Here is an 18,318-nt window from a genome sequence, read left to right on the forward strand (position 1 = left end):
TACTACTAGCCCAGTGCATGGCAAATATACTACTATTATTGCTGTTCCTGCTACTTCTACTACTATTCCTGGCCCACTGCAAGTCAAATATGCTGCTCCAATTGCTCCTGCTGCTGCCACTTCTACTGCTATTGCTACCACTCTTACTACTACTACTAGCCCAATGCATGGCAAATACTACTACTATTACTACTACTGCTGCTGCTTGTACAAATGCTACTACTACTGCTACTACTAGTAGTCCAGTGCATTGAAAATACTACTACTACTACTCCTGATGCTGCTACTACTTCTACTACTAGTATCAATACTACTAGCCCTGTGTATGGCAAATCTACTACTACTACTGCTATGGCTGCTACTTCTATTATCACTACTGGCCCACTGCAGGACAAATCTGCTGGTACTATTACTGCTGCTGATGCCACTTCTATTGCTGATGCTAACTCTACTACTACTGCTACTACTAGCAGTCCACTGCATGGCAAATCTACTACTACTACTTCAATTGCTGCTACTGCTACTACTACTACTGGCCCTCTGCAGGGAATATATGGTGCTACTACTCCTGCTGCTGCAGCCACTTCTCCTGCTGCTACTACCACTACTATTACTACTAGCCCAGTGCATGGCAAATACTACTTCTATTACCACTACTGCTGCTACTTCTACTGCTGCTGCTACCTCCGTTCCCCGGCCTAGGCGGGCGGCGGGGCCCTGCCGGGACGGGCGGGCCGCTGGGCTGGCGGTAAGGCCCAAGCGCCCGCTAAGCTGCGCCTCAAGAGGCAGCCCGCGACCCCGCCGGCATCTACTGCCAAACCAGCCTAGAAGGGCCCGATCTCGCCGCGATCGAGGAAGCTAAGCAGGGTCGGGCCTGGTTAGAACTTGGATGGGAGACCTCTAGGGAAGACCGGGTGCTCTAGGCTTTTTGCCTCCCGCTCCGCCTTCTCCTTTTGGCGCCCGCGGCGTTCGCGGCTATCTCCGCCCCCGCCGGGTACAGATGCAAGCCCCACCTCCTCAGGCCCCCCCCACCACAGCAAGCGTCTGATGGGGCGCTCCCTGCCTGCCTGAGCTGCCAGGCGGCCAGAAGGCGGCCCTGGAAGGCGGAGACACACCAGACGCTTCCGCCTGACGGAAACCAGACGTGGCCGCGGACCCGGGGGCCGTCCGTGCGGCCCGCGAGCCCCTCGACCTGCACCTGGCCGCCCCCACTGGAGCCCGGCCCCGGCGCCGCCACCTGTCTGCCGGGCTGGCTCTCCACAGCTCCATTCGGAAAAAGCCGCCCCTCCGCCGTTTCATTATGGCCGGGCGCGGGAGCGGGGTCGAGGGCCCAGGCAGCTTCCCTGGGCCTGCCGGCCACCTGGGGCGGGGTCCTGAGCTCGGACGGTGACATGGGGGCGAAGGTGGCGTGGCTGGGTCTTAGGGGCCGTGCCAACTCAATGGTGGCTCGCAGTGGCTTCGGGCCAGCTTCTGTCGGTCAGGAGGGCCGGTCCGGTATGCGTCTGAGCTGCGCCTAGCGCAGCGTGGGCGGGCAGGTGGGATGCCCAAGGGACCGCGGTCCCCGGGCCCGGAAGCCTCCTGGGCCACTTCCCCGTGAGCGGCCTGCGGGATCTGGGGCGGGGCGTCAAGCGCCGAAAAGTTTGCTGGGTCCCGCCTGACCTGGGCTGGGTGGTCGCCAACACCTCCGCCACCCCCAGGTGCCCGAGACCTCCGTTCCCCGGCCTAGGCAGGCGGCGGGGCCCTGCCGGGACGGGCGGGCCGCTGGGCTTACGGTAAGGCCCAAGCGCCCGCTAAGCTGCGCCTCAAGAGGCAGCCCGCGACCCCGCCGGCATCTACTGCCAAACCAGCCTAGAAGGGCCCGATCTCGCCGCGATCGCGGAAGCTAAGCAGGGTCGGGCCTGGTTAGAACTTGGATGGGAGACCTCTAGGGAAGACCGGGTGCTCTAGGCTTTTTGCCTCCCGCTCCGCCTTCTCCTTTTGGCGCCCGCGGCGTTCGCGGCTATCTCCGCCCCCGCCGGGTACAGATGCAAGCCCCACCTCCTCAGGCCCCCCCCACCACAGCAAGCTTCTGATGGGGCGCTCCCTGCCTGCCTGAGCGGCCAGGCGGCCAGAAGGCGGCCCTGGAAGGCGGAGACACACCAGACGCTTCCGCCTGACGGAAACCAGACGTGGCCGCGGACCCGGGGGCCGTCCGTGCGGCCCGCGAGCCCCTCGACCTGCACCTGGCCGCCCCCACTGGAGCCCGGCCCCGGCGCCGCCACCTGTCTGCCGGGCTGGCTCTCCACAGCTCCATTCGGAAAAAGCCGCCCCTCCGCCGTTTCATTATGGCCGGGCGCGGGAGCGGGGTCGAGGGCACAGGCAGCTTCCCTGGGCCTGCCGGCCACCTGGGGCGGGGTCCTGAGCTCGGACGGTGACATGGGGGCGAAGGTGGCGTGGCTGGGTCTTAGGGGCCGTGCCAACTCAATGGTGGCTCGCAGTGGCTTCGGGCCAGCTTCTGTCGGTCAGGAGGGCCGGTCCGGTATGCGTCTGAGCTGCGCCTAGCGCAGCGTGGGCGGGCAGGTGGGATGCCCAAGGGACCGCGGTCCCCGGGCCCGGAAGCCTCCTGGGCCACTTCCCCGTGAGCGGCCTGCGGGATCTGGGGCGGGGCGTCAAGCGCCGAAAAGTTTGCTGGGTCCCGCCTGACCTGGGCTGGGTGGTCGCCAACACCTCCGCCACCCCCAGGTGCCCGAGACCTCCGTTCCCCGGCCTAGGCAGGCGGCGGGGCCCTGCCGGGACGGGCGGGCCGCTGGGCTGACGGTAAGGCCCAAGCGCCCGCTAAGCTGCGCCTCAAGAGGCAGCCCGCGACCCCGCTGGCATCTACTGCCAAACCAGCCTAGAAGGGCCCGATCTCGCCGCGATCGCGGAAGCTAAGCAGGGTCGGGCCTGGTTAGAACTTGGATGGGAGACCTCTAGGGAAGACCGGGTGCTCTAGGCTTTTTGCCTCCCGCTCCGCCTTCTCCTTTTGGCGCCCGCGGCGTTCGCGGCTATCTCCGCCCCCGCCGGGTACAGATGCAAGCCGCACCTCCTCAGGCCCCTCCCACCACAGCAAGCTTCTGATGGGGTGCTCCCTGCCTGCCTGAGCTGCCAGGCGGCCAGAAGGCGGCCCTGGAAGGCGGAGACACACCAGACGCTTCCGCCTGACGGAAACCAGACGTGGCCGCGGACCCGGGGGCCGTCCGTGCGGCCCGCGAGCCCCTCGACCTGCACCTGGCCGCCCCCACTGGAGCCCAGCCCCGGCGCCGCCACCTGTCTGCCGGGCTGGCTCTCCACAGCTCCATACGGAAAAAGCCGCCCCTCCGCCGTTTCACCATGGCCGGGCGCGGGAGCGTTGTCGAGGGCCCAGGCCGCTTCCCCGGGCCTGCCGGCCACCTGGGGCGGGGTCCTGAGCTCGGACGGTGGCGTGGGGGCAAGGGTGGCGTTGCTGGGCCTAAGGGGCTTTACCAACACAATGCTGGCTCCCACTGGCTTCGGGCCACCTGCTGTCGGGCAGGAGGGCCGGCCCGGTCTGCGGTTGGGCTTCGCCTAACGCAGCGTGGGCCGGCTACTACTATTGCTCTTGCTGATTCTTCTACTTCTATTTCTGGCCCTCTGCAGGTCAAATATGCTGCCACTATTACTGCTGCTGATGCCACTTCTACTGCTGTTTCTACCACTACTACTACTACTACTACTACTAGGCCAGTGCATGGCAAATACTACTACTATTACCACCACTGCTGCCATTACTACTACTGCTGCTACTACTACTGCTGCTGCTACTTGTACAGGTGCTGCTGATACTACTACTACTAATAGCCCAGTGCATGGCAAATATTAACACTACTACTACTGCTGCTGCTTCTACTATTGCTACTACTACTGCTACTACTAGTAGTCCAGTGCATGGCAAATTCTACTACTATTACTACAACAGCTACTGCTGCTAATAGTAATGTTACTACTACTGCTAATGCTAGTAATCTAGTATATGGCAAATACTACTACTATTACTACTAGTGCTGCTGCTGCTACTTCCGCTACTACAACTATCAATACTACTAGCCCAGTGCATGGCAAATATACTACTATTATTGCTGTTCCTGCTACTTCTACTACTATTCCTGGCCCACTGCAAGTCAAATATGCTGCTCCAATTGCTCCTGCTGCTGCCACTTCTACTGCTATTGCTACCACTCTTACTACTACTACTAGCCCAATGCATGGCAAATACTACTACTATTACTACTACTGCTGCTGCTTGTACAAATGCTACTACTACTGCTACTACTAGTAGTCCAGTGCATTGAAAATACTACTACTACTACTCCTGATGCTGCTACTACTTCTACTACTAGTATCAATACTACTAGCCCTGTGTATGGCAAATCTACTACTACTACTGCTATGGCTGCTACTTCTATTATCACTACTGGCCCACTGCAGGACAAATCTGCTGGTACTATTACTGCTGCTGATGCCACTTCTATTGCTGATGCTAACTCTACTACTACTGCTACTACTAGCAGTCCACTGCATGGCAAATCTACTACTACTACTTCAATTGCTGCTACTGCTACTACTACTACTGGCCCTCTGCAGGGAATATATGGTGCTACTACTCCTGCTGCTGCAGCCACTTCTCCTGCTGCTACTACCACTACTATTACTACTAGCCCAGTGCATGGCAAATACTACTTCTATTACCACTACTGCTGCTACTTCTACTGCTGCTGCTACCTCCGTTCCCCGGCCTAGGCGGGCGGCGGGGCCCTGCCGGGACGGGCGGGCCGCTGGGCTGGCGGTAAGGCCCAAGCGCCCGCTAAGCTGCGCCTCAAGAGGCAGCCCGCGACCCCGCCGGCATCTACTGCCAAACCAGCCTAGAAGGGCCCGATCTCGCCGCGATCGCGGAAGCTAAGCAGGGTCGGGCCTGGTTAGAACTTGGATGGGAGACCTCTAGGGAAGACCGGGTGCTCTAGGCTTTTTGCCTCCCGCTCCGCCTTCTCCTTTTGGCGCCCGCGGCGTTCGCGGCTATCTCCGCCCCCGCCGGGTACAGATGCAAGCCCCACCTCCTCAGGCCCCCCCCACCACAGCAAGCGTCTGATGGGGCGCTCCCTGCCTGCCTGAGCGGCCAGGCGGCCAGAAGGCGGCCCTGGAAGGCGGAGACACACCAGACGCTTCCGCCTGACGGAAACCAGACGTGGCCGCGGACCCGGGGGCCGTCCGTGCGGCCCGCGAGCCCCTCGACCTGCACCTGGCCGCCCCCACTGGAGCCCGGCCCCGGCGCCGCCACCTGTCTGCCGGGCTGGCTCTCCACAGCTCCATTCGGAAAAAGCCGCCCCTCCGCCGTTTCATTATGGCCGGGCGCGGGAGCGGGGTCGAGGGCCCAGGCAGCTTCCCTGGGCCTGCCGGCCACCTGGGGCGGGGTCCTGAGCTCGGACGGTGACATGGGGGCGAAGGTGGCGTGGCTGGGTCTTAGGGGCCGTGCCAACTCAATGGTGGCTCGCAGTGGCTTCGGGCCAGCTTCTGTCGGTCAGGAGGGCCGGTCCGGTATGCGTCTGAGCTGCGCCTAGCGCAGCGTGGGCGGGCAGGTGGGATGCCCAAGGGACCGCGGTCCCCGGGCCCGGAAGCCTCCTGGGCCACTTCCCCGTGAGCGGCCTGCGGGATCTGGGGCGGGGCGTCAAGCGCCGAAAAGTTTGCTGGGTCCCGCCCGACCTGGGCTGGGTGGTCGCCAACACCTCCGCCACCCCCAGGTGCCCGAGACCTCCGTTCCCCGGCCTAGGCAGGCGGCGGGGCCCTGCCGGGACGGGCGGGCCGCTGGGCTGACGGTAAGGCCCAAGCGCCTGATAAGCTGCGCCTCAAGAGGCAGCCCGCGACGCCGCCGGCATCTACTGCCCCACCAGCCTAGAAGGGCCCGATCTCGCCGCGATCGCGGAAGCTAAGCAGGGTCGGGCCTGGTTAGAACTTGGATGGGAGACCTCTAGGGAAGACCGGGTGCTCTAGGCTTTTTGCCTCCCGCTCCGCCTTCTCCTTTTGGCGCCCGCGGCGTTCGCGGCTATCTCCGCCCCCGCCGGGTACAGATGCAAGCCCCACCTCCTCAGGCCCCTCCCACCACAGCAAGCTTCTGATGGGGTGCTCCCTGCCTGCCTGAGCTGCCAGGCGGCCAGAAGGCGGCCCTGGAAGGCGGAGACACACCAGACGCTTCCGCCTGACAGAAACCAGACGTGGCCGCGGACCCGGGGGCCGTCCGTGCGGCCCGCGAGCCCCTCGACCTGCACCTGGCCGCCCCCACTGGAGCCCAGCCCCGGCGCCGCCACCTGTCTGCCGGGCTGGCTCTCCACAGCTCCATACGGAAAAAGCCGCCCCTCCGCCGTTTCACCATGGCCGGGCGCGGGAGCGTTGTCGAGGGCCCAGGCCGCTTCCCCGGGCCTGCCGGCCACCTGGGGCGGGGTCCTGAGCTCGGACGGTGGCGTGGGGGCAAGGGTGGCGTTGCTGGGCCTAAGGGGCTTTACCAACACAATGCTGGCTCCCACTGGCTTCGGGCCACCTGCTGTCGGGCAGGAGGGCCGGCCCGGTCTGCGGTTGGGCTTCGCCTAACGCAGCGTGGGCCGGCTACTACTATTGCTCTTGCTGATTCTTCTACTTCTATTTCTGGCCCTCTGCAGGTCAAATATGCTGCCACTATTACTGCTGCTGATGCCACTTCTACTGCTGTTTCTACCACTACTACTACTACTACTACTACTAGGCCAGTGCATGGCAAATACTACTACTATTACCACCACTGCTGCCATTACTACTACTGCTGCTACTACTACTGCTGCTGCTACTTGTACAGGTGCTGCTGATACTACTACTACTAATAGCCCAGTGCATGGCAAATATTAACACTACTACTACTGCTGCTGCTTCTACTATTGCTACTACTACTGCTACTACTAGTAGTCCAGTGCATGGCAAATTCTACTACTATTACTACAACAGCTACTGCTGCTAATAGTAATGTTACTACTACTGCTAATGCTAGTAATCTAGTATATGGCAAATACTACTACTATTACTACTAGTGCTGCTGCTGCTACTTCCGCTACTACAACTATCAATACTACTAGCCCAGTGCATGGCAAATATACTACTATTATTGCTGTTCCTGCTACTTCTACTACTATTCCTGGCCCACTGCAAGTCAAATATGCTGCTCCAATTGCTCCTGCTGCTGCCACTTCTACTGCTATTGCTACCACTCTTACTACTACTACTAGCCCAATGCATGGCAAATACTACTACTATTACTACTACTGCTGCTGCTTGTACAAATGCTACTACTACTGCTACTACTAGTAGTCCAGTGCATTGAAAATACTACTACTACTACTCCTGATGCTGCTACTACTTCTACTACTAGTATCAATACTACTAGCCCTGTGTATGGCAAATCTACTACTACTACTGCTATGGCTGCTACTTCTATTATCACTACTGGCCCACTGCAGGACAAATCTGCTGGTACTATTACTGCTGCTGATGCCACTTCTATTGCTGATGCTAACTCTACTACTACTGCTACTACTAGCAGTCCACTGCATGGCAAATCTACTACTACTACTTCAATTGCTGCTACTGCTACTACTACTACTGGCCCTCTGCAGGGAATATATGGTGCTACTACTCCTGCTGCTGCAGCCACTTCTCCTGCTGCTACTACCACTACTATTACTACTAGCCCAGTGCATGGCAAATACTACTTCTATTACCACTACTGCTGCTACTTCTACTGCTGCTGCTACCTCCGTTCCCCGGCCTAGGCGGGCGGCGGGGCCCTGCCGGGACGGGCGGGCCGCTGGGCTGGCGGTAAGGCCCAAGCGCCCGCTAAGCTGCGCCTCAAGAGGCAGCCCGCGACCCCGCCGGCATCTACTGCCAAACCAGCCTAGAAGGGCCCGATCTCGCCGCGATCGCGGAAGCTAAGCAGGGTCGGGCCTGGTTAGAACTTGGATGGGAGACCTCTAGGGAAGACCGGGTGCTCTAGGCTTTTTGCCTCCCGCTCCGCCTTCTCCTTTTGGCGCCCGCGGCGTTCGCGGCTATCTCCGCCCCCGCCGGGTACAGATGCAAGCCCCACCTCCTCAGGCCCCCCCCACCACAGCAAGCGTCTGATGGGGCGCTCCCTGCCTGCCTGAGCGGCCAGGCGGCCAGAAGGCGGCCCTGGAAGGCGGAGACACACCAGACGCTTCCGCCTGACGGAAACCAGACGTGGCCGCGGACCCGGGGGCCGTCCGTGCGGCCCGCGAGCCCCTCGACCTGCACCTGGCCGCCCCCACTGGAGCCCGGCCCCGGCGCCGCCACCTGTCTGCCGGGCTGGCTCTCCACAGCTCCATTCGGAAAAAGCCGCCCCTCCGCCGTTTCATTATGGCCGGGCGCGGGAGCGGGGTCGAGGGCCCAGGCAGCTTCCCTGGGCCTGCCGGCCACCTGGGGCGGGGTCCTGAGCTCGGACGGTGACATGGGGGCGAAGGTGGCGTGGCTGGGTCTTAGGGGCCGTGCCAACTCAATGGTGGCTCGCAGTGGCTTCGGGCCAGCTTCTGTCGGTCAGGAGGGCCGGTCCGGTATGCGTCTGAGCTGCGCCTAGCGCAGCGTGGGCGGGCAGGTGGGATGCCCAAGGGACCGCGGTCCCCGGGCCCGGAAGCCTCCTGGGCCACTTCCCCGTGAGCGGCCTGCGGGATCTGGGGCGGGGCGTCAAGCGCCGAAAAGTTTGCTGGGTCCCGCCCGACCTGGGCTGGGTGGTCGCCAACACCTCCGCCACCCCCAGGTGCCCGAGACCTCCGTTCCCCGGCCTAGGCAGGCGGCGGGGCCCTGCCGGGACGGGCGGGCCGCTGGGCTGACGGTAAGGCCCAAGCGCCTGATAAGCTGCGCCTCAAGAGGCAGCCCGCGACGCCGCCGGCATCTACTGCCCCACCAGCCTAGAAGGGCCCGATCTCGCCGCGATCGCGGAAGCTAAGCAGGGTCGGGCCTGGTTAGAACTTGGATGGGAGACCTCTAGGGAAGACCGGGTGCTCTAGGCTTTTTGCCTCCCGCTCCGCCTTCTCCTTTTGGCGCCCGCGGCGTTCGCGGCTATCTCCGCCCCCGCCGGGTACAGATGCAAGCCCCACCTCCTCAGGCCCCTCCCACCACAGCAAGCTTCTGATGGGGTGCTCCCTGCCTGCCTGAGCTGCCAGGCGGCCAGAAGGCGGCCCTGGAAGGCGGAGACACACCAGACGCTTCCGCCTGACAGAAACCAGACGTGGCCGCGGACCCGGGGGCCGTCCGTGCGGCCCGCGAGCCCCTCGACCTGCACCTGGCCGCCCCCACTGGAGCCCAGCCCCGGCGCCGCCACCTGTCTGCCGGGCTGGCTCTCCACAGCTCCATACGGAAAAAGCCGCCCCTCCGCCGTTTCACCATGGCCGGGCGCGGGAGCGTTGTCGAGGGCCCAGGCCGCTTCCCCGGGCCTGCCGGCCACCTGGGGCGGGGTCCTGAGCTCGGACGGTGGCGTGGGGGCAAGGGTGGCGTTGCTGGGCCTAAGGGGCTTTACCAACACAATGCTGGCTCCCACTGGCTTCGGGCCACCTGCTGTCGGGCAGGAGGGCCGGCCCGGTCTGCGGTTGGGCTTCGCCTAACGCAGCGTGGGCCGGCTACTACTATTGCTCTTGCTGATTCTTCTACTTCTATTTCTGGCCCTCTGCAGGTCAAATATGCTGCCACTATTACTGCTGCTGATGCCACTTCTACTGCTGTTTCTACCACTACTACTACTACTACTACTACTAGGCCAGTGCATGGCAAATACTACTACTATTACCACCACTGCTGCCATTACTACTACTGCTGCTACTACTACTGCTGCTGCTACTTGTACAGGTGCTGCTGATACTACTACTACTAATAGCCCAGTGCATGGCAAATATTAACACTACTACTACTGCTGCTGCTTCTACTATTGCTACTACTACTGCTACTACTAGTAGTCCAGTGCATGGCAAATTCTACTACTATTACTACAACAGCTACTGCTGCTAATAGTAATGTTACTACTACTGCTAATGCTAGTAATCTAGTATATGGCAAATACTACTACTATTACTACTAGTGCTGCTGCTGCTACTTCCGCTACTACAACTATCAATACTACTAGCCCAGTGCATGGCAAATATACTACTATTATTGCTGTTCCTGCTACTTCTACTACTATTCCTGGCCCACTGCAAGTCAAATATGCTGCTCCAATTGCTCCTGCTGCTGCCACTTCTACTGCTATTGCTACCACTCTTACTACTACTACTAGCCCAATGCATGGCAAATACTACTACTATTACTACTACTGCTGCTGCTTGTACAAATGCTACTACTACTGCTACTACTAGTAGTCCAGTGCATTGAAAATACTACTACTACTACTCCTGATGCTGCTACTACTTCTACTACTAGTATCAATACTACTAGCCCTGTGTATGGCAAATCTACTACTACTACTGCTATGGCTGCTACTTCTATTATCACTACTGGCCCACTGCAGGACAAATCTGCTGGTACTATTACTGCTGCTGATGCCACTTCTATTGCTGATGCTAACTCTACTACTACTGCTACTACTAGCAGTCCACTGCATGGCAAATCTACTACTACTACTTCAATTGCTGCTACTGCTACTACTACTACTGGCCCTCTGCAGGGAATATATGGTGCTACTACTCCTGCTGCTGCAGCCACTTCTCCTGCTGCTACTACCACTACTATTACTACTAGCCCAGTGCATGGCAAATACTACTTCTATTACCACTACTGCTGCTACTTCTACTGCTGCTGCTACCTCCGTTCCCCGGCCTAGGCGGGCGGCGGGGCCCTGCCGGGACGGGCGGGCCGCTGGGCTGGCGGTAAGGCCCAAGCGCCCGCTAAGCTGCGCCTCAAGAGGCAGCCCGCGACCCCGCCGGCATCTACTGCCAAACCAGCCTAGAAGGGCCCGATCTCGCCGCGATCGCGGAAGCTAAGCAGGGTCGGGCCTGGTTAGAACTTGGATGGGAGACCTCTAGGGAAGACCGGGTGCTCTAGGCTTTTTGCCTCCCGCTCCGCCTTCTCCTTTTGGCGCCCGCGGCGTTCGCGGCTATCTCCGCCCCCGCCGGGTACAGATGCAAGCCCCACCTCCTCAGGCCCCCCCCACCACAGCAAGCGTCTGATGGGGCGCTCCCTGCCTGCCTGAGCGGCCAGGCGGCCAGAAGGCGGCCCTGGAAGGCGGAGACACACCAGACGCTTCCGCCTGACGGAAACCAGACGTGGCCGCGGACCCGGGGGCCGTCCGTGCGGCCCGCGAGCCCCTCGACCTGCACCTGGCCGCCCCCACTGGAGCCCGGCCCCGGCGCCGCCACCTGTCTGCCGGGCTGGCTCTCCACAGCTCCATTCGGAAAAAGCCGCCCCTCCGCCGTTTCATTATGGCCGGGCGCGGGAGCGGGGTCGAGGGCCCAGGCAGCTTCCCTGGGCCTGCCGGCCACCTGGGGCGGGGTCCTGAGCTCGGACGGTGACATGGGGGCGAAGGTGGCGTGGCTGGGTCTTAGGGGCCGTGCCAACTCAATGGTGGCTCGCAGTGGCTTCGGGCCAGCTTCTGTCGGTCAGGAGGGCCGGTCCGGTATGCGTCTGAGCTGCGCCTAGCGCAGCGTGGGCGGGCAGGTGGGATGCCCAAGGGACCGCGGTCCCCGGGCCCGGAAGCCTCCTGGGCCACTTCCCCGTGAGCGGCCTGCGGGATCTGGGGCGGGGCGTCAAGCGCCGAAAAGTTTGCTGGGTCCCGCCCGACCTGGGCTGGGTGGTCGCCAACACCTCCGCCACCCCCAGGTGCCCGAGACCTCCGTTCCCCGGCCTAGGCAGGCGGCGGGGCCCTGCCGGGACGGGCGGGCCGCTGGGCTGACGGTAAGGCCCAAGCGCCTGATAAGCTGCGCCTCAAGAGGCAGCCCGCGACGCCGCCGGCATCTACTGCCCCACCAGCCTAGAAGGGCCCGATCTCGCCGCGATCGCGGAAGCTAAGCAGGGTCGGGCCTGGTTAGAACTTGGATGGGAGACCTCTAGGGAAGACCGGGTGCTCTAGGCTTTTTGCCTCCCGCTCCGCCTTCTCCTTTTGGCGCCCGCGGCGTTCGCGGCTATCTCCGCCCCCGCCGGGTACAGATGCAAGCCCCACCTCCTCAGGCCCCCCCCACCACAGCAAGCTTCTGATGGGGCGCTCCCTGCCTGCCTGAGCTGCCAGGAGGCCAGAAGGCGGCCCTGGAAGGCGGAGACACACCAGACGCTTCCGCCTGACGGAAACCAGACGTGGCCGCGGACCCGGGGGCCGTCCGTGCGGCCCGCGAGCCCCTCGACCTGCACCTGGCCGCCCCCACTGGAGCCCAGCCCCGGCGCCACCACCTGTGTGCCGGGCTGGCTCTCCACAGCTCCATACGGAAAAAGCCGCCCCTCCGCCGTTTCACCATGGCCGGGCGCGGGAGCGGGGTCGAGGGCCCAGGCCGCTTCCCCGGGCCTGCCGGCCACCTGGGGCGGGGTCCTGAGCTCAGACGGTGGCGTGGGGGCAAGGGTGGCGTTGCTGGGCCTAAGGGGCTTTACCAACACAATGCTGGCTCCCACTGGCTTCGGGCCACCTGCTGTCGGGCAGGAGGGCCGGCCCGGTCTGCGGTTGGGCTTCGCCTAACGCAGCGTGGGCCGGCTACTACTATTGCTCTTGCTGATTCTTCTACTTCTATTTCTGGCCCTCTGCAGGTCAAATATGCTGCCACTATTACTGCTGCTGATGCCACTTCTACTGCTGTTTCTACCACTACTACTACTACTACTACTACTAGGCCAGTGCATGGCAAATACTACTACTATTACCACCACTGCTGCCATTACTACTACTGCTGCTACTACTACTGCTGCTGCTACTTGTACAGGTGCTGCTGATACTACTACTACTAATAGCCCAGTGCATGGCAAATATTAACACTACTACTACTGCTGCTGCTTCTACTATTGCTACTACTACTGCTACTACTAGTAGTCCAGTGCATGGCAAATTCTACTACTATTACTACAACAGCTACTGCTGCTAATAGTAATGTTACTACTACTGCTAATGCTAGTAATCTAGTATATGGCAAATACTACTACTATTACTACTAGTGCTGCTGCTGCTACTTCCGCTACTACAACTATCAATACTACTAGCCCAGTGCATGGCAAATATACTACTATTATTGCTGTTCCTGCTACTTCTACTACTATTCCTGGCCCACTGCAAGTCAAATATGCTGCTCCAATTGCTCCTGCTGCTGCCACTTCTACTGCTATTGCTACCACTCTTACTACTACTACTAGCCCAATGCATGGCAAATACTACTACTATTACTACTACTGCTGCTGCTTGTACAAATGCTACTACTACTGCTACTACTAGTAGTCCAGTGCATTGAAAATACTACTACTACTACTCCTGATGCTGCTACTACTTCTACTACTAGTATCAATACTACTAGCCCTGTGTATGGCAAATCTACTACTACTACTGCTATGGCTGCTACTTCTATTATCACTACTGGCCCACTGCAGGACAAATCTGCTGGTACTATTACTGCTGCTGATGCCACTTCTATTGCTGATGCTAACTCTACTACTACTGCTACTACTAGCAGTCCACTGCATGGCAAATCTACTACTACTACTTCAATTGCTGCTACTGCTACTACTACTACTGGCCCTCTGCAGGGAATATATGGTGCTACTACTCCTGCTGCTGCAGCCACTTCTCCTGCTGCTACTACCACTACTATTACTACTAGCCCAGTGCATGGCAAATACTACTTCTATTACCACTACTGCTGCTACTTCTACTGCTGCTGCTACCTCCGTTCCCCGGCCTAGGCGGGCGGCGGGGCCCTGCCGGGACGGGCGGGCCGCTGGGCTGGCGGTAAGGCCCAAGCGCCCGCTAAGCTGCGCCTCAAGAGGCAGCCCGCGACCCCGCCGGCATCTACTGCCAAACCAGCCTAGAAGGGCCCGATCTCGCCGCGATCGCGGAAGCTAAGCAGGGTCGGGCCTGGTTAGAACTTGGATGGGAGACCTCTAGGGAAGACCGGGTGCTCTAGGCTTTTTGCCTCCCGCTCCGCCTTCTCCTTTTGGCGCCCGCGGCGTTCGCGGCTATCTCCGCCCCCGCCGGGTACAGATGCAAGCCCCACCTCCTCAGGCCCCCCCCACCACAGCAAGCGTCTGATGGGGCGCTCCCTGCCTGCCTGAGCGGCCAGGCGGCCAGAAGGCGGCCCTGGAAGGCGGAGACACACCAGACGCTTCCGCCTGACGGAAACCAGACGTGGCCGCGGACCCGGGGGCCGTCCGTGCGGCCCGCGAGCCCCTCGACCTGCACCTGGCCGCCCCCACTGGAGCCCGGCCCCGGCGCCGCCACCTGTCTGCCGGGCTGGCTCTCCACAGCTCCATTCGGAAAAAGCCGCCCCTCCGCCGTTTCATTATGGCCGGGCGCGGGAGCGGGGTCGAGGGCCCAGGCAGCTTCCCTGGGCCTGCCGGCCACCTGGGGCGGGGTCCTGAGCTCGGACGGTGACATGGGGGCGAAGGTGGCGTGGCTGGGTCTTAGGGGCCGTGCCAACTCAATGGTGGCTCGCAGTGGCTTCGGGCCAGCTTCTGTCGGTCAGGAGGGCCGGTCCGGTATGCGTCTGAGCTGCGCCTAGCGCAGCGTGGGCGGGCAGGTGGGATGCCCAAGGGACCGCGGTCCCCGGGCCCGGAAGCCTCCTGGGCCACTTCCCCGTGAGCGGCCTGCGGGATCTGGGGCGGGGCGTCAAGCGCCGAAAAGTTTGCTGGGTCCCGCCCGACCTGGGCTGGGTGGTCGCCAACACCTCCGCCACCCCCAGGTGCCCGAGACCTCCGTTCCCCGGCCTAGGCAGGCGGCGGGGCCCTGCCGGGACGGGCGGGCCGCTGGGCTGACGGTAAGGCCCAAGCGCCTGATAAGCTGCGCCTCAAGAGGCAGCCCGCGACGCCGCCGGCATCTACTGCCCCACCAGCCTAGAAGGGCCCGATCTCGCCGCGATCGCGGAAGCTAAGCAGGGTCGGGCCTGGTTAGAACTTGGATGGGAGACCTCTAGGGAAGACCGGGTGCTCTAGGCTTTTTGCCTCCCGCTCCGCCTTCTCCTTTTGGCGCCCGCGGCGTTCGCGGCTATCTCCGCCCCCGCCGGGTACAGATGCAAGCCGCACCTCCTCAGGCCCCTCCCACCACAGCAAGCTTCTGATGGGGTGCTCCCTGCCTGCCTGAGCTGCCAGGCGGCCAGAAGGCGGCCCTGGAAGGCGGAGACACACCAGACGCTTCCGCCTGACGGAAACCAGACGTGGCCGCGGACCCGGGGGCCGTCCGTGCGGCCCGCGAGCCCCTCGACCTGCACCTGGCCGCCCCCACTGGAGCCCAGCCCCGGCGCCGCCACCTGTCTGCCGGGCTGGCTCTCCACAGCTCCATACGGAAAAAGCCGCCCCTCCGCCGTTTCACCATGGCCGGGCGCGGGAGCGTTGTCGAGGGCCCAGGCCGCTTCCCCGGGCCTGCCGGCCACCTGGGGCGGGGTCCTGAGCTCGGACGGTGGCGTGGGGGCAAGGGTGGCGTTGCTGGGCCTAAGGGGCTTTACCAACACAATGCTGGCTCCCACTGGCTTCGGGCCACCTGCTGTCGGGCAGGAGGGCCGGCCCGGTCTGCGGTTGGGCTTCGCCTAACGCAGCGTGGGCCGGCTACTACTATTGCTCTTGCTGATTCTTCTACTTCTATTTCTGGCCCTCTGCAGGTCAAATATGCTGCCACTATTACTGCTGCTGATGCCACTTCTACTGCTGTTTCTACCACTACTACTACTACTACTACTACTAGGCCAGTGCATGGCAAATACTACTACTATTACCACCACTGCTGCCATTACTACTACTGCTGCTACTACTACTGCTGCTGCTACTTGTACAGGTGCTGCTGATACTACTACTACTAATAGCCCAGTGCATGGCAAATATTAACACTACTACTACTGCTGCTGCTTCTACTATTGCTACTACTACTGCTACTACTAGTAGTCCAGTGCATGGCAAATTCTACTACTATTACTACAACAGCTACTGCTGCTAATAGTAATGTTACTACTACTGCTAATGCTAGTAATCTAGTATATGGCAAATACTACTACTATTACTACTAGTGCTGCTGCTGCTACTTCCGCTACTACAACTATCAATACTACTAGCCCAGTGCATGGCAAATATACTACTATTATTGCTGTTCCTGCTACTTCTACTACTATTCCTGGCCCACTGCAAGTCAAATATGCTGCTCCAATTGCTCCTGCTGCTGCCACTTCTACTGCTATTGCTACCACTCTTACTACTACTACTAGCCCAATGCATGGCAAATACTACTACTATTACTACTACTGCTGCTGCTTGTACAAATGCTACTACTACTGCTACTACTAGTAGTCCAGTGCATTGAAAATACTACTACTACTACTCCTGATGCTGCTACTACTTCTACTACTAGTATCAATACTACTAGCCCTGTGTATGGCAAATCTACTACTACTACTGCTATGGCTGCTACTTCTATTATCACTACTGGCCCACTGCAGGACAAATCTGCTGGTACTATTACTGCTGCTGATGCCACTTCTATTGCTGATGCTAACTCTACTACTACTGCTACTACTAGCAGTCCACTGCATGGCAAATCTACTACTACTACTTCAATTGCTGCTACTGCTACTACTACTACTGGCCCTCTGCAGGGAATATATGGTGCTACTACTCCTGCTGCTGCAGCCACTTCTCCTGCTGCTACTACCACTACTATTACTACTAGCCCAGTGCATGGCAAATACTACTTCTATTACCACTACTGCTGCTACTTCTACTGCTGCTGCTACCTCCGTTCCCCGGCCTAGGCGGGCGGCGGGGCCCTGCCGGGACGGGCGGGCCGCTGGGCTGGCGGTAAGGCCCAAGCGCCCGCTAAGCTGCGCCTCAAGAGGCAGCCCGCGACCCCGCCGGCATCTACTGCCAAACCAGCCTAGAAGGGCCCGATCTCGCCGCGATCGCGGAAGCTAAGCAGGGTCGGGCCTGGTTAGAACTTGGATGGGAGACCTCTAGGGAAGACCGGGTGCTCTAGGCTTTTTGCCTCCCGCTCCGCCTTCTCCTTTTGGCGCCCGCGGCGTTCGCGGCTATCTCCGCCCCCGCCGGGTACAGATGCAAGCCCCACCTCCTCAGGCCCCCCCCACCACAGCAAGCGTCTGATGGGGCGCTCCCTGCCTGCCTGAGCGGCCAGGCGGCCAGAAGGCGGCCCTGGAAGGCGGAGACACACCAGACGCTTCCGCCTGACGGAAACCAGACGTGGCCGCGGACCCGGGGGCCGTCCGTGCGGCCCGCGAGCCCCTCGACCTGCACCTGGCCGCCCCCACTGGAGCCCGGCCCCGGCGCCGCCACCTGTCTGCCGGGCTGGCTCTCCACAGCTCCATTCGGAAAAAGCCGCCCCTCCGCCGTTTCATTATGGCCGGGCGCGGGAGCGGGGTCGAGGGCCCAGGCAGCTTCCCTGGGCCTGCCGGCCACCTGGGGCGGGGTCCTGAGCTCGGACGGTGACATGGGGGCGAAGGTGGCGTGGCTGGGTCTTAGGGGCCGTGCCAACTCAATGGTGGCTCGCAGTGGCTTCGGGCCAGCTTCTGTCGGTCAGGAGGGCCGGTCCGGTATGCGTCTGAGCTGCGCCTAGCGCAGCGTGGGCGGGCAGGTGGGATGCCCAAGGGACCGCGGTCCCCGGGCCCGGAAGCCTCCTGGGCCACTTCCCCGTGAGCGGCCTGCGGGATCTGGGGCGGGGCGTCAAGCGCCGAAAAGTTTGCTGGGTCCCGCCCGACCTGGGCTGGGTGGTCGCCAACACCTCCGCCACCCCCAGGTGCCCGAGACCTCCGTTCCCCGGCCTAGGCAGGCGGCGGGGCCCTGCCGGGACGGGCGGGCCGCTGGGCTGACGGTAAGGCCCAAGCGCCTGATAAGCTGCGCCTCAAGAGGCAGCCCGCGACGCCGCCGGCATCTACTGCCCCACCAGCCTAGAAGGGCCCGATCTCGCCGCGATCGCGGAAGCTAAGCAGGGTCGGGCCTGGTTAGAACTTGGATGGGAGACCTCTAGGGAAGACCGGGTGCTCTAGGCTTTTTGCCTCCCGCTCCGCCTTCTCCTTTTGGCGCCCGCGGCGTTCGCGGCTATCTCCGCCCCCGCCGGGTACAGATGCAAGCCCCACCTCCTCAGGCCCCCCCCACCAC

The sequence above is a fragment of the Delphinus delphis genome, chromosome 9, assembly GCF_949987515.2.
Source record: "Delphinus delphis chromosome 9, mDelDel1.2, whole genome shotgun sequence".
Lineage (NCBI taxonomy): Eukaryota > Metazoa > Chordata > Mammalia > Artiodactyla > Delphinidae > Delphinus > Delphinus delphis.